Source organism: Phascolarctos cinereus, unplaced genomic scaffold (genome assembly GCF_003287225.1).
Source record: "Phascolarctos cinereus isolate Bilbo 61053 unplaced genomic scaffold, phaCin_HiC Scaffold_4;HRSCAF=312, whole genome shotgun sequence".
Classification (NCBI taxonomy): domain Eukaryota; kingdom Metazoa; phylum Chordata; class Mammalia; order Diprotodontia; family Phascolarctidae; genus Phascolarctos; species Phascolarctos cinereus.
In genome coordinates, this window is record NW_027555847.1 from 259,517,181 (window position 1) to 259,531,086 (window position 13,906).

General features: G+C 33.8%; 1 protein-coding gene across 2 annotated transcripts in view; it reads right to left on the bottom strand.

The window, feature by feature from the left end:
* The window catches only part of CNTNAP4 (contactin associated protein family member 4), a 582,938-nt gene that overhangs the window by 446,877 nt on the left and 122,155 nt on the right, over positions 1 to 13,906 (bottom strand). The gene's annotated exons all lie outside the window — the stretch shown is intronic.

The following is a 13,906-nucleotide window of genomic DNA, read 5'->3' on the forward strand; positions in this document are numbered from 1 at the left end:
TAGGAGAATCTGAAGCACAGGGATATTGGAAGAATAGTGGATAAAGTATAAGACTGGGATCAAGAAGATCTAAGCTCCAATACTACCTTACACTTTTACTAGCTGTGTAACAATGAGAAAATCATTTAAATTCTCTGTGCCTTAACTTTCTCAACTGTAAACTGAAGAAAATAATAACACATACCTCATAGTGTTGATGAGGTAAATAAATGACCTAACATACATATTATTTGCAAACCTTAAATCACTATGTAAATACTAGCTATTACTGTTGTTATTATTATTATTAATATTATTTCTTTAAATAAGAGAGAAAGGAAGTTGCAACAGAATGGAAAGATGGATATCATAATTTGCTTACAGAGACAAATAATAAAGTTGGCAGAATTTTTTTTTTCATATAATCAAAAGCAACAAGAAACAACATTTCAGTGATCATTTTTGTCATCTTACATTGTGGTACTCATTGTAAGCAAAAGGGATGCCATGGAAAGTATTGCAATTTATGTCCCATCATCTATTGCAGAAGATTAAAAGTTAGAGAATGCTTAAGAAAAACTAAATAAGATACTTCATTTAGATCACTATATACATTCAAATAAAAAAAATGGGTGCTGAGAAGGATATAAAAATATGCTGGAAAACATGTTTCATGAAAAAGAAAGGATTATGCTAAAGGCTTATAGAAGATACAGAAGAATTACGTCTTTGTATCATGATTACTTATTTGAAGAAAGCATGAAAAAACACTGGATATGATGATTGCCAAATAATATCAAAAATTAAATTGATGATATCTTAACACACAGGAAATGATTCATTACTGATATTAGAGTCTTTGTCAGGTTAGCCATCTGGGTAGTCAGACAACCAAGTTGTTAAATAACATTAAAATAACTACCAAATTTGTAAAAAATAAAATTCAAAAGATGAGGTACATAATGGAAGCAGATAAACCTGAATACAGGCTATTACCCTTTCCTAAGGATGCTTAATTGATATAAATTAATTATGACAATGAAAAGCTCGAAAGAGCTTAGAAACCACCTCAGTAAGTAAATATATCATCTTCTTGCCAAGTAGAGAGATACGACAACTCTGGTGTCAAATATAATCTTATTCATATCTTATGGAGGAAGATGATGGAATATTTTGAGAAGTATAGATTCATAAAACAGCAGAGCGAAAACAGAAAGCTTGATGAGACCCAATTAAGACAAATCATGCCATGGACATTTATAGATACACTGGGAGGGAAGAAAAAGAGCAAACTCAACACAGGAAAGAATTGTAAATCATTCTACAACAAACACTTTGATCAGTAAATGAAAGTAGAGCTTCCACATTGGGACTAATATCACAGTCTCTGTTGTGACATTTGAGGAGGTTAAAAACTTAAGTCAAGAAAACAAAAATAGGAAGAACAATTGGATTAGACCAAGTATACGTGGATAATGTATCTCCATGTTAGAGGGAGATAAGGGATTCATTCTCAAGGTATGAATGGATGAATGAATTAATGCATGAATGATCATATATATATATATATATATATATATATTAATTAAGCTTTCACTATGTGCTGAATGATGTACTGAGCTATATTTGAGTTGTATGTTATCAACACCAAGAAAGAAAGAAAGAAAGAAAGAAAGAAAGAAAGAAAGAAAGACAGACAGACAGACAGAAAGAAAGAAAGAAAGAAAGAAAGAAAGAAAGAAAGAAAGAAAGAAAGAAAAGAAAGAAGGAAGGAAGGAAGGAAGGAAGGAAGGAAGGAAGAAAAGAAGGAAGGAAGGAAGGAAGGAAGGAAGGAAAGAAGAAGGAAAGAAAGAAGGAAAGAAAGAAAGAAAGAAAGAAAGAAGGAAAGAAAGAAAGAAAGAAAGAAAGGAAAAAGTGTAATTTTGTTGATTTATTTTATTTTTGGTTCAAATCAGCGATTTAATTATTGTAGAAAACTACCTCTATCAATGGGGATTGACAATTATTCCACACTTTATAATCTTGGAGAATTGCCTGGGTCACTGGAAGATAAAATAACTTAGCCTGGACCATAAAGGAATTGAAGCTAATTCTTCCTCACTCCATGGCAAGCTCTGTATCCTTTCTAGCCTTCTATACACAGTGTCTCATTCTTTTTTGGGGAGAAGGGGAGATTGGGAGGTGGTTGAGGAGCTGTTGTGGAGAAGAACTAAACCAAAATGTGATTTAATTCCAGCTCCCAATAAGAAAACTCCTTATATCGATGCACTTCAGGATCTGCTTTGCAACTTAGTCTTAGAAAACTGAATATGAAGTATCATATTACTTTCTGAAAAAAATGTAATCTGGTTCTGATAAAGGAAGCATGCTATAGTAGAAGAGATATGGATTTGGATTCAGAGGACCTGGGTTGAAATCCTGGCTGTGCAACCCACTACTTGTATGGCATTAGTCAAGTCACTTAGTCCCTATAAACAACCTCAGTTTCCTCAACTGTAAAATGAGGAGGTTAGACTAGACAGTCTTCTAAAGTCTTTTCCAGGTCTAAATCTATATTCCTATGAGCCTATTTAAACAAGAGTAATAAAAATGTTAAATATCACAGTTTCTTTATAATCTATGAATCTACTACTTTAGAGTATAACCTGCTCAGGGTCACATACCCCTTGCTATGTATGAAATGTTTCCTTCAAATTTGAAAGGGGTATTTCCTTTATAAGGTGCAAACAGAACATCTCCAGAAGGGGCAGAACCTTAACATCTAATTTTCTCTGTTAGCTGACCATTATGTTGATGTATTTTGTAGCTATTTTCAATGAGATTTCCCTTTCTGTTATTTTCTCTCTGTTTTTGTTTTTGCTATATAAAATATGCTGTTAATCTGAAAGTTTATTTTGTATCTTGCTTAATTGCACAATAGCTGTAGTAAGGCTAATTAAACCAGAGAAGTTTAGCAACTTTCCCGAGGTCATACTAACTAGCGGTCAGGATTTGAAACCAGGCCCTCAGCCTCTAAATCTGGTACTTGTTATACCATACCACACTCTCTTCTTAATGATACATGCAGTTTACTTATCTATGACATTTTTATCTTCTGTAATGGTGAATAAAATAACTAAGGGGAATACAGAACAATTGAAAATAGCAATAACTATGAAGCAGGCAACTGAAGGAATTAATACAATATATAACAGTATATACATACTTCTGAAAATAAGGACATAACCATTTCACAAGAAATAAAACCAAGGGACAGTGAAATAAATTTTTTCCACATACTTTATAATACTAGGAGCAGGTGTAATACTAAAACCTCTGGATCTCACATCTAGTCACTTATTACACCATCCCCTGCATCTGTAATATGGTGCAAAGGATAGGACACTGGATTGAATTTCAGTTCCAGCTTCTTTATTTAATAATTGTGTGAATTTGGTTAAATCATTTAGCTTCTGGGAGCCAAGTCTTGAATTCCTTATCTGGAAAAAAAATGAATATAATCTTTCTTGTGCCTCTTTTTTAAGTTATAGAGATCAAAAGACAATGCATCTGAAGGTACTTTGAAGTACATAAAGTACTAAACAAGTATAAGTTATCATTATCATTTACTTCACTGCATTGTAGTTCAAAATTCAGTTTTATACTCTCAAAACACTTTAAAACATGGGAATCAAAATGACAGTGTCAGATTATTTTTCTATCTAAATAAATTTAGAAACAATTTCTAAGTTTATAGTTTCTTTTTAAGCAGGTTGTCATGATGATGGAATATTTCTAACTACATTAGGATGGGAAACAATTGATTAGGTAACAAAGAGAATAACCTTTATCATTTTAGCTTTTGATGTTACATTGAACACTTCCAAATATTCACTGTTCAAACTGAAAATATATTATGACTACAATACAGTTAAAAATAAAGAAAAAGTCAGTACTCCTCATTTAAGGCTACTCATAAGGAAATTAAGCACTTTTTCTGTCAACATTAAATGAATGTTTGTTTTTTAATTCATCTGTAGAACATCTTCAATATCAATGTATATTAGTCTCCAAACTAGTCACAGATTCTGGACAACAAAAACTATTTACTAAGTTGGATCTTTATTTCACCTTCTTAAGACAAATCACAGAGGCAATAATCTTGTTATCAGTTGCAGCAAGTCTGCTTTTCCATTTGTAACAGGTGATTCTAATTTGTTCCAGAAGGCACCTACAGAAATACATGTGTAAGGAGTGAGGGTGGGATGACAGATCAATGACTTATTTGCCCCAGTAGTGGGTGCAGAATGCTCTCGTTGTTGCCAGCCCAAATTGATGCTCCATAACCTACTTCTGAAAGTGCATGATGAGGAAGAATGGAAGGTCCCACCTGTCCACTTTATAACATATACAATATGTGTAAAAAGCTGAGTGGGGAGCCCTGACCTTCACTCCATGTAGTCTGAAAGTATTCTGTGACAGCTTCAAATGGCTGCTAAGACAGATGTAGGTGTGGGTAGAAAAAAGCACCAATAGGACAAAGCTCTCTAGTTCTTTCTTTCTTTCTTTCTTTCTTTCTTTCTTTCTTTCTTTCTTTCTTTCTTTCTTTCTTTCTTTCTTTCTTTTCTTTCTTTCTTTCTTTCTTTCTTTCTTCCTTCCTTCCTTCCTTCCTTCCTTCCTTCCTTCCTCCTTCCTTCCCTTCCTTCCTTCCTTCCTTCCTTCCTTCCTTCCTTCCTTCCTTCCTTCCTTCCTTCCTTCCTTTCTTTCTTTCTTTCTTTCTTTCTTTCTTTCTTTCTCTCAGGATCTTGTTAATGGGGGCCAAAATATGTACTGCACTCTCAGTGGCAGGCGGCTTTTCTATAAGTGGCAGAAAGCAGAACAATAAGCCAGATCTAGATTGTTATTTCTTCTGCAGCATCAATAAGTGTACATACCGAGCCCACGCCACCTGTCACACATTAATTTATATAACTATCAGCAAGAATCATTTTCATTCCAGGTTCATTTTCTTATGGTTCATAGTTAAGCAAGATATCAACCTTAATGAATTTTATTTGCATGTTAATGAAGTTGAGGGAGGGAGGAAAGACCCATTTTAATTATCTTTTGCTATCAACTTACCTGATTATAAATTCATTGTTTTTGTTTGTTTGTTTGTATTTTGTCCTTTTCCTCCTCCCTCCTGTTGCCCTGCAGTATCCACAAAGGAAATCTAAATTAAGATTAATTTATGGAAGGCTAGAGATTTTCAGTGTTTTGACATCCCTCATGAAATCAAGATCATACTATGGAAAGGTAGGAAATGGAGTAGTTTATTCATAAGTAACCAAGTCAAAAAGTAAATGGACCAGTCTAGTGAATAAATAAGATATTAAGGCCAGCATCCTGGGGTGCCCAGTGACCTTAGAGCTAAAGAAAAAGGCAGAAGACAAGCAATCTTCTAATTAGACAACCCACTGTTTTTAATGTATGGGAGAGGAAGGTGTCATGGGAAAAGCTGAGATAATTACTAATGCCCAGCACATCAGGGAGAGATTAGAAGAAAGCAACTGTTTAAAATAATGAATTGCATTCTACTGGTGGGAAAGGAACAAATAGCTTACTTTTTTGGAAAAGTATTAATTTTTTTTGCCACTTGTGTAGCATTTGGCAAATTACTTCTAATGCACTAAATGATACTCTAGAGTTTGTGCACCTCCAAAAAAACCAAGTGACTCATTCCACTCTTGCCAAGAGGAAGAGGCTCAAATTGTCCATGAAAAATTTCATAGCCAAAGAGTCTCTAGTGTAACTGAACCCACACAAACACATATGTATGAAGTTCAAGACCAGGCACATATTAATGATATCATACTATTCTCTCTCATTTTAATCATGCTTCTATAATCAAAGTTTCACTGGTACCTGTATTTCAATATAATATGTAACTTAAATGACCTGAAATACATGTTGCATTTTACTAAATATAGGCTAGGATGAATAGGTACTATTGTACTATTTAATTATTAAAGTATAACAATAGGAGAAAAAACAAACCCCAAAGGCTTTAGGTATTGTTGACTAGATCCCTGAAGCAATGGCCTAAACTATAACAATTAAGATTTTTTTTAACCATTCTCTGGAAAGGGAAGTAGTGATTCTGTTTTTATTTTTTGTTTTTAAAATTTGGGTTCCAAATTTTCTTCCTTCCTCCCCCCCCCCCCACTGAGGAGGCAAGCAACTCGATGCAGGTCATACATGTGTAGTCATACAAAACACTCCCATAGTAGTCATGTTGTGAAAAACTAAGTATATTTCCCTTCATCCTACCCCCCCATTATTATAGTCTCTCTTTTGACCCTGTCCCTCCTTAGAAGTGTTTGCTTCTGATTACCCCGTCCCCCAATCTGCCCTCCCTTCTACCATCCTCTTCTTTTATCTCTTTCCCCCTTTATTTCTTCCTCTTCCTGTAGGGGAAGATAGATTTCCATACTCAATTGAGTGTGTATGTTATTCTCTCCTTAAGCCAAATCTGATGAGAATAAGATTTATTCATTTCCCCTCACATTCCCGCATTTCCCCTCCACTGTTCTACCAATTAGTTCTTAACTTATTTTATGCACTTAGGAAATCATGGAAGTTTGTCTAACATGTTTATGTGTGCCAGACTAAACTAGGAAAGGGAGTCTAATATTATTGTTCATTGAACACGTATAAAATGTTCTGAAATACAAGAAGACTACTCTACTAGGCGGGAAAAAAATCCCAAAGGAGTATTTGTTTCTCTTTATTCTATTCAGTAAGGGCCCAGAGACCTCTGATGTGACCAAAAAAAAAATGAAATAAGATATTATTTCACATTTGCCATAGTCTTTTGTTTACTACTGCTCTGTATTTCTTTGTCTTAGTCTCACCTGAAAACGATTGTAAAAGCATTGTTTTCCCTTTTCAGTAGACTTTGAAGTTGAGATAAAAAATCTCTTCATAAAGAAAGTATCCATAAAAAAGAATATACTTTCCATAAGTAACTGACGAGACTAAATGTAATTCTTAGGTATGACACTGATGACATGGATTGCAAAATTATTTCTATAGAGGTAGAATTTTGCTATGTATGTCCTCGATATTACACACACATGCACACAAGTTTAGAACTCCATTGTTTGGAAACTCCTACATTCACATATGTATATACTTGTAGGAAATATACATGTATAGGATGCATATATGAGAGATACAGTCAGATGTAGATATATAGATCCTCAAAGGAGCCTGCTTATTTTTAATGTAACCCTTCTTCACAATTCATTTCAAATTTCATGTGACACAGAGAGTACCCAAGAAGACTCACTTTGAAAGGAAGGCAAAGAAATTTTCATTGTGGATGGATAGCTTCTATTGTTTAATATACTATGTGACATCTTCATAAAAAAGTTATTTGTTAAGTAATTGAGCATTGTTTCATAATACAAAAAAAGATTTCATTAAAATAATTATATTGAAATGTTGTTAGTAGAGTTGTGATACATTATTGTATGATTACAGGATTTCAGAGATTCATATTAATACAAGATCACAGAAACCATTTATTGTATGTATATGTATATGCATATGCAAATATACAACACATATACACACATGCCTGTATTCTGCAGATATACATATATGAATTCTGTGTGTCTAGAATATGTATGTGTATATACACATATTCATACATACACCCATTTATGTGTATTCACACTGATATGTAACCAGATTGTGATTGATGATTTATAAGCCATGTCTGTGTAAGGGGAAAAATTAGCTAGAGTTTGGGAAAAATGAATTCCTGATTTTCTAGTTTCAAATTTCAAGAGAGGGGACACATGATTCCAGATACTCTTCATGTCCCTGAAGGGAGAAAAAAGAATCTGGGCAAAAGCTCACATGAAGAGGAGCTGGTACCTCAATCTTGTTCCTAATCCCGGTTTGCTCTAGAAGAGACTTTGGGGACTTTCTCCTTGGGTGAAATCTGTGATAATCTCACTGTTGAGTTAAGATATTTTGTTCCCAACAGGAGAGCTCATTCACTGCGTGTATTTTCTGGTACATGTTCTTATTTACTTTCTTTTATTTCTGTTTGCTATCATCTTGGATTAACAGATATATTTGATATTTGCTATGTGTGTTCATTGTGGAACTGGCATTTGTTGGGAAGAGGGTCAAGCCTTGGATATATAACTTGGGACACTCCTTCCTAGTTAAAGGATAGCAAACAGGATCTCAGTTTGAACAATTATTTTCCCTATTCTGACAACATTTAGGGACAAGGGTGAATAGATGTAATTCTACCCCCAAACCCTTCTCTGAGGAGAGTAGAGTGGCCAGCCTCTGGCCCCAACCTTCAACTCCCTTCTGTCAGGAATAAAATTCTCCCTTGTAGAAGAGTAAGCAGAGGGGACCCTAAAGATATCTTATTCATGCCTCCCTATGGGTCTCATTTAGACAGACCCATGGGGACACACATAAACTACATGGGAAAACATATCACACACTCACTTATATATACACATATATTTATATTTAAATATACATATATTTATACATATACATATACATATATTTATATGTATATGTGTGTATGTACACATGCATGCATGTGAAACAATCCAGGAAGAAGAGCAAGGTCAGAGTTGTGGGGGACACATAAGATTAACAGTCTGATATAGATAAAGAACTAGAAAGGGAGACTGAGAAGATGTGGTCAGACAGAAAGAGAACTGGGAGTGAAGTGTCAGAAAATTCTAGGGAGGAGAAAATATTAAGGAGAAAGAAGTAATCAACAATATTAAAGTCTGTAAAGAGGTTAAGATGAATGAGAATTGAGAAAAGGCCATACAGTTAGGCAATTAGAAGATCATGATGATTTTGGAGAAAGCAGTTTCAATTAAATGATGAAGTCAAAAGTCAGATTGAGAGTGAGAGGAATAAAGTGAGAGAGAGGAAGTACAGGTATTGATTTTTAGAAGGTTCTCTCAAGAATTTAACTGAGAAAGGGAGGAGAGATATAGGATGATAACTAGTAGGTATAATAGGATCAAGTACCATTTTGTTGATATTGTTTTGTTTTTATGATGGGGTAGACATGGATGTGTTTGTAGACACCAGGGAAAAGATGTCTACTTAAGTGGAGATTAAGAATATACAGGCATTAGGCTATGAAATAAAATTCCCTGATGAATATGAGAATTCTCTGGGTTCACCAGAGACCATGACACAATGACAAGAAGCTACAAAATAATTAAAAGAGAAATCAAATTGTTACAAATTAGGAGGGAAATCAGAGATAACCAAGCCAAACAAAACAAAACAAAACAAAAATAGTAACAAATGAATAGAGAATGGAGAAACTCTTTAAAGCAATAAGTGAGAAAGAGAAAGAGAGAGAGAGAGAGAGAGAGAGAGAGAGAGAGAGAGAGAGAGAGAGAGAGAGAGAGAGAGAGAGAGAGAGAATACTGGAAAAAAATGGCAGAATAGAAGACAATAACAAACTGTAGTTTTTGACTTGTAAAGCTATCCCTCTCCCCCCCACCCCGTTATATTTAGTTTTTCTGGGTAATATATTCATGATTTTAAGCCTTTATCTCTTACTTTTTGAAATATCACATTCCAAACTCTCTTCTTCTTTACTTGGTAGCTGACAAATCTTGTTTGATCTGTATTGTGATTCTTGATTATTTGAACTTTTTTTTTTCCTGATTGCTAGTAGCAATTTTTCTTTCACATGTGGAGGCTCTAGATTTTGGCTAAGACATTTCTGGAAGTTTTCATTTTGACCCTTCTTGTAAGAGGCAACTAAGTGATCTGTTTTCACTTTGCCATTTGATTTTAATAACCCTGGCCAGTTTTCCATCATAGTTAGTTGAAATATAAGGCAACCAAGCTCTTTTTTTTTTCAGTCATGCTTTTCAGGTAGTCCATGATTATTTGTGTGTGTGTGTGTGTGTGTGTGTGTGTGTGTGTGTGCGCATGTATGTGTATGTATGTATGTATAAGAGAAATCAAATTGTTAGATGAAAAATGTAGGAATATTTTTAGTCTTTTGACCTTATTTTAATATTACTTGTTTTCTCACAGAATCCTTAACTTCAGTTTGGTTCATTTCTATTATTCATTGGGTCTATTCTATAAAGTTTTGTACCTTTTATATGAAACTGTTAATACTCTCCTTTTCTCTTACAGTACCGTTTCTTTTACATTTTTCCCTCTACAATTCTTATTTCATTTATAATATCAATCTAACCCTAAAAAAACCTCATACTTCATTTTTTCCCAGGAATTCTAGCTGACCTTGTGGTCAAACTATGTTTTTCTTTAAGGCTTTGTATCATCTGCAAATTTAAGAAGTATATCATTTGTGCTATCATCAATATAACTTATAAAACATATGTCCTTGTGAAATGTATGATAAATGGTAATTGTTTTCTATTGCCTCAATCACCTCAAATAATGATTTCTAAATATTATATAGCCATATGCTCCTTTTAATACTAAAAAAATCCCAAAATAACACCATGTCCCTAAATTTTCATAAAACTACATGTGCTAATAAATTTCTCAGTGTGTTTTATTCTATTCAAATAAAATTAATATTTTGTTATAATTATTATAATTTTTATAAGAACACACATTTTAAACATGTAATAAATATGGAATATGGGATGGTTCCTAACCTTATGACATTTAAAATGAATCCACAGGATTGGTCTTATACTTATTAATTGTTTTCATTAAGAAAATGGATATCTAATCTTTATAATAGCATTTTATTGTAGCAAAGAATTGGAAATAAAGTAGATATTAGGGAATTGACTAAGTAAAGTGTGGTACATGAATGTAACAAAGCAATAAATAATGAATATAGCTGTGAGCTCCTTTGGGGGGCTCACAATAGCACTGGCAATCTTCCTTAGGGAGACTGAGTTCTAGGGATAATTCTGTGAGCTGTTACTCCTTCTATTGTAGTTTCTGAACACCTAGGTATGTTGTTCCAATTAATAATTAATCAGAAGACTTTGATTCAAATGACATGGCCAGAACAATTTGTAAAACTTAATTTACTCCCCCCCAAAAAAACTTGGGGAATATTTTTCTATGTATAAACACAGAGTCTAGGTCAGAGACATTGGTCACAAATGTGGTACTGTGAGATAAGTATAAGGAATATATGTGGCCAACATAACTCACAATGCCAGAATGGTAAGGCCTTTATGTGATTTTTTTCTTCAGAAAGTCCTTGCAAAGTTGACTTTGGGCAGGGGTGTCAGATTGATGAGCAGCTCTTTTATTCAGTTAGGCTGGATTCCCAGGTCAATTATGTCCTTCATAGTACAGATGAGTTGATCCATTGGGTTTCCTCAGTTTCCTCTTGGGTGAGTACAATCTCTATCACTTTAGTCTTCAGACTCAGCTGGGTGTTATTACATTTTGTGAGCTTGAATGCTATTGTACTTTGTCAGAACAAGTAGAGACTCTTAGCAAAGGAGTGATAATAGTACCTATATTTTGGTTTACTCGGGCCTTTGAATCACAGGTTTTTTACCTTTCAGGAAGGACAAATAAGAGTTACAGTCAGTCTGTCATATTCTTTTTGCTTCTGAGTTGAATTCTCTCAGTGAAAGACCTCATTCCAAGTAATGGTGACTCTCCCCACCCCTAGTACATTTCCCAGATTCCTAATATGTCTTATGCAAATGAGTGGTTGAAGTCAAAGATACTGATATAGTTTGTACCATGGAGCAAGTTCATTGTCTCTGCTCACCAGTTTTTATGCATCACAGCATTACAGTTTTGAATTCAGAGTCTCAGAACTCAATGGAAGGTATTGTTTCATTTAGAACTAAAAGTGCTTTCCTTTCATATTTCATATTTTCTGCCCTTTTCCCTTATAACTTTTAACTTTGCTAGTCTAAACAGAGCATATCCTTACATGACCAATTCAAAGATATGTGGAATGATTTACATGAACTCATGTAATAGGAAATAGAACTTAGAAGGTAAAATATAAAGTGAGTAAATAGAAACGTCAGTAAAAGAAAACTGAATGTGAGTAATTATAATAATATACTGGCCTGAAGAAATTAAAAAAATAATTTCCCTAACTTCTTTGTAATTTGGGGATTGTGGAGTGAAGAATAGCCCTTTTTAGATTTGCTGAGGTGCTTTTTTTTTCTTTTTTATTCTTTGTTATAAAGAATAACTTGCTAAACAAGGGAAATGTAAATTTTTTACAAATTAAAATGATATAAAATATAAAGTATGTATATAATATTTAAGTGGATATTTATGTTAAGTTTTCCTAAAAATACACATACAGTAATTCTGATCTTTGCTTTATATCTTCCCCCAAGCAGAGAATCTTGCTTCCTGGTCCCCCACAGTATTCCCCAGTTTGTGAAACTCTGGCCTATATACTACAAAGCGATCATAGAAAGGGGACAAGGATCCATGTCACAAAAATATTTATAGGAGTTCTTTTTTGTAATGACAAAGAAGGAAACTAAATGGTTGCCCATCAATTGGAGAATGGCTAAAGTAATGATGATATATGAATATAATGTAATATTATTGAGTTATAAGAGATGAGGAAACAGACAATTTCAGAAATATATGGATAGACTTGTATAAACTGACCCAGAGTAAACTGAGCATAACCAAGGGAAGTATTTATACAATAACAAGAACATTACAAAAACAAATAACCCTGAAAGGTTTAAAAATTCTGATCAATGCAATGACTAACCGTGATTTCAAAGGATCAATAATGAAACATACCTTTTGACAGAGTGATGATGAACTCAGGGTGCAGATTGAGACATGTTTTGTATTTAGATATTGCCAATGCAGAAATTAATTTTCTTTGACTAGGCATATTTTTATGAAAGAATTATATATATGTATGTATATATATATATATATATATATATATATATATATATATATATTTTCCAATGGAAAAGAAGAAAGGGAAGAAGAAAAAATATTTAAGTCAAAAAAAATTAACTAAAAAAAGAAAAAATAGAACTCTGTCATATAGGAGGGCCTTGATTATCCTGTGGACAGAATAATGTTCATCACAGTTAAAGTGATTAACAAATATTAACAATTGCACTGTTAAGGGAAAGCTGGAGAGGAAGAGAAAGACGAGAAAGAAAGAGATGGAGACAGAAACAGAGAAGGCAAAGAGTCAAGGAGAAAAAGTGATTTACGTGGGGTGACTAGGTGGCACAGTGGATAGAGCACTGGCCCTGTATTCAGGAGGACCTGAGTTCAAATCCAGCCTCAGACACATAACATTTACTAGCTGTGTGACCCTGGGCAAGTCACTTAACCCCATTGCCTAGACAAAAAAAAAAAAAAAGAAAAAGAAAAAGTGATTTACAACTGTGTTCATGTTTATTAAACCCTCTATTGTGCTTAGCTTTGGAGATACAGAAATAAATAATAATATAGTCCTTGCCCTCAAGGCTCTCTCAATCTAATGACAGAGGCATGAGGAAGGAATACAATAGATACATGGTTAAGAGGCAGCTGGGTGGCATTCAACGTGGATCAGGAAGACCTAAACCCAAATCCAGCCTCAGACATTAATTAAAGCTATATGATCCTAGAAAAGACCCCTAAACTCTATTTGTCTAAGTTTTCTCATCTGTAAGATGGAAATAACAATATCACATTCCTTTCAGGGTGAGAAAATATTTCTAAAGTGCTTTGCAAACCTTAAGGTCCTATACAAATATTAGCTGTTATTGTTACTGTTATAAAGATGGAAGAAAGAAGAATGTGACAAGGACAAAGCAAAAATCCAAACAAAGATTTACAAGAAAATGTGAGGAGAAAGAAGTTTCTATGCATCAGTTTTCTGCCTTTCCTTGAGAGTGCTGCCAGCATTTCTACTCCGGCATAATAATTTATTTGTATCTCAAGCATA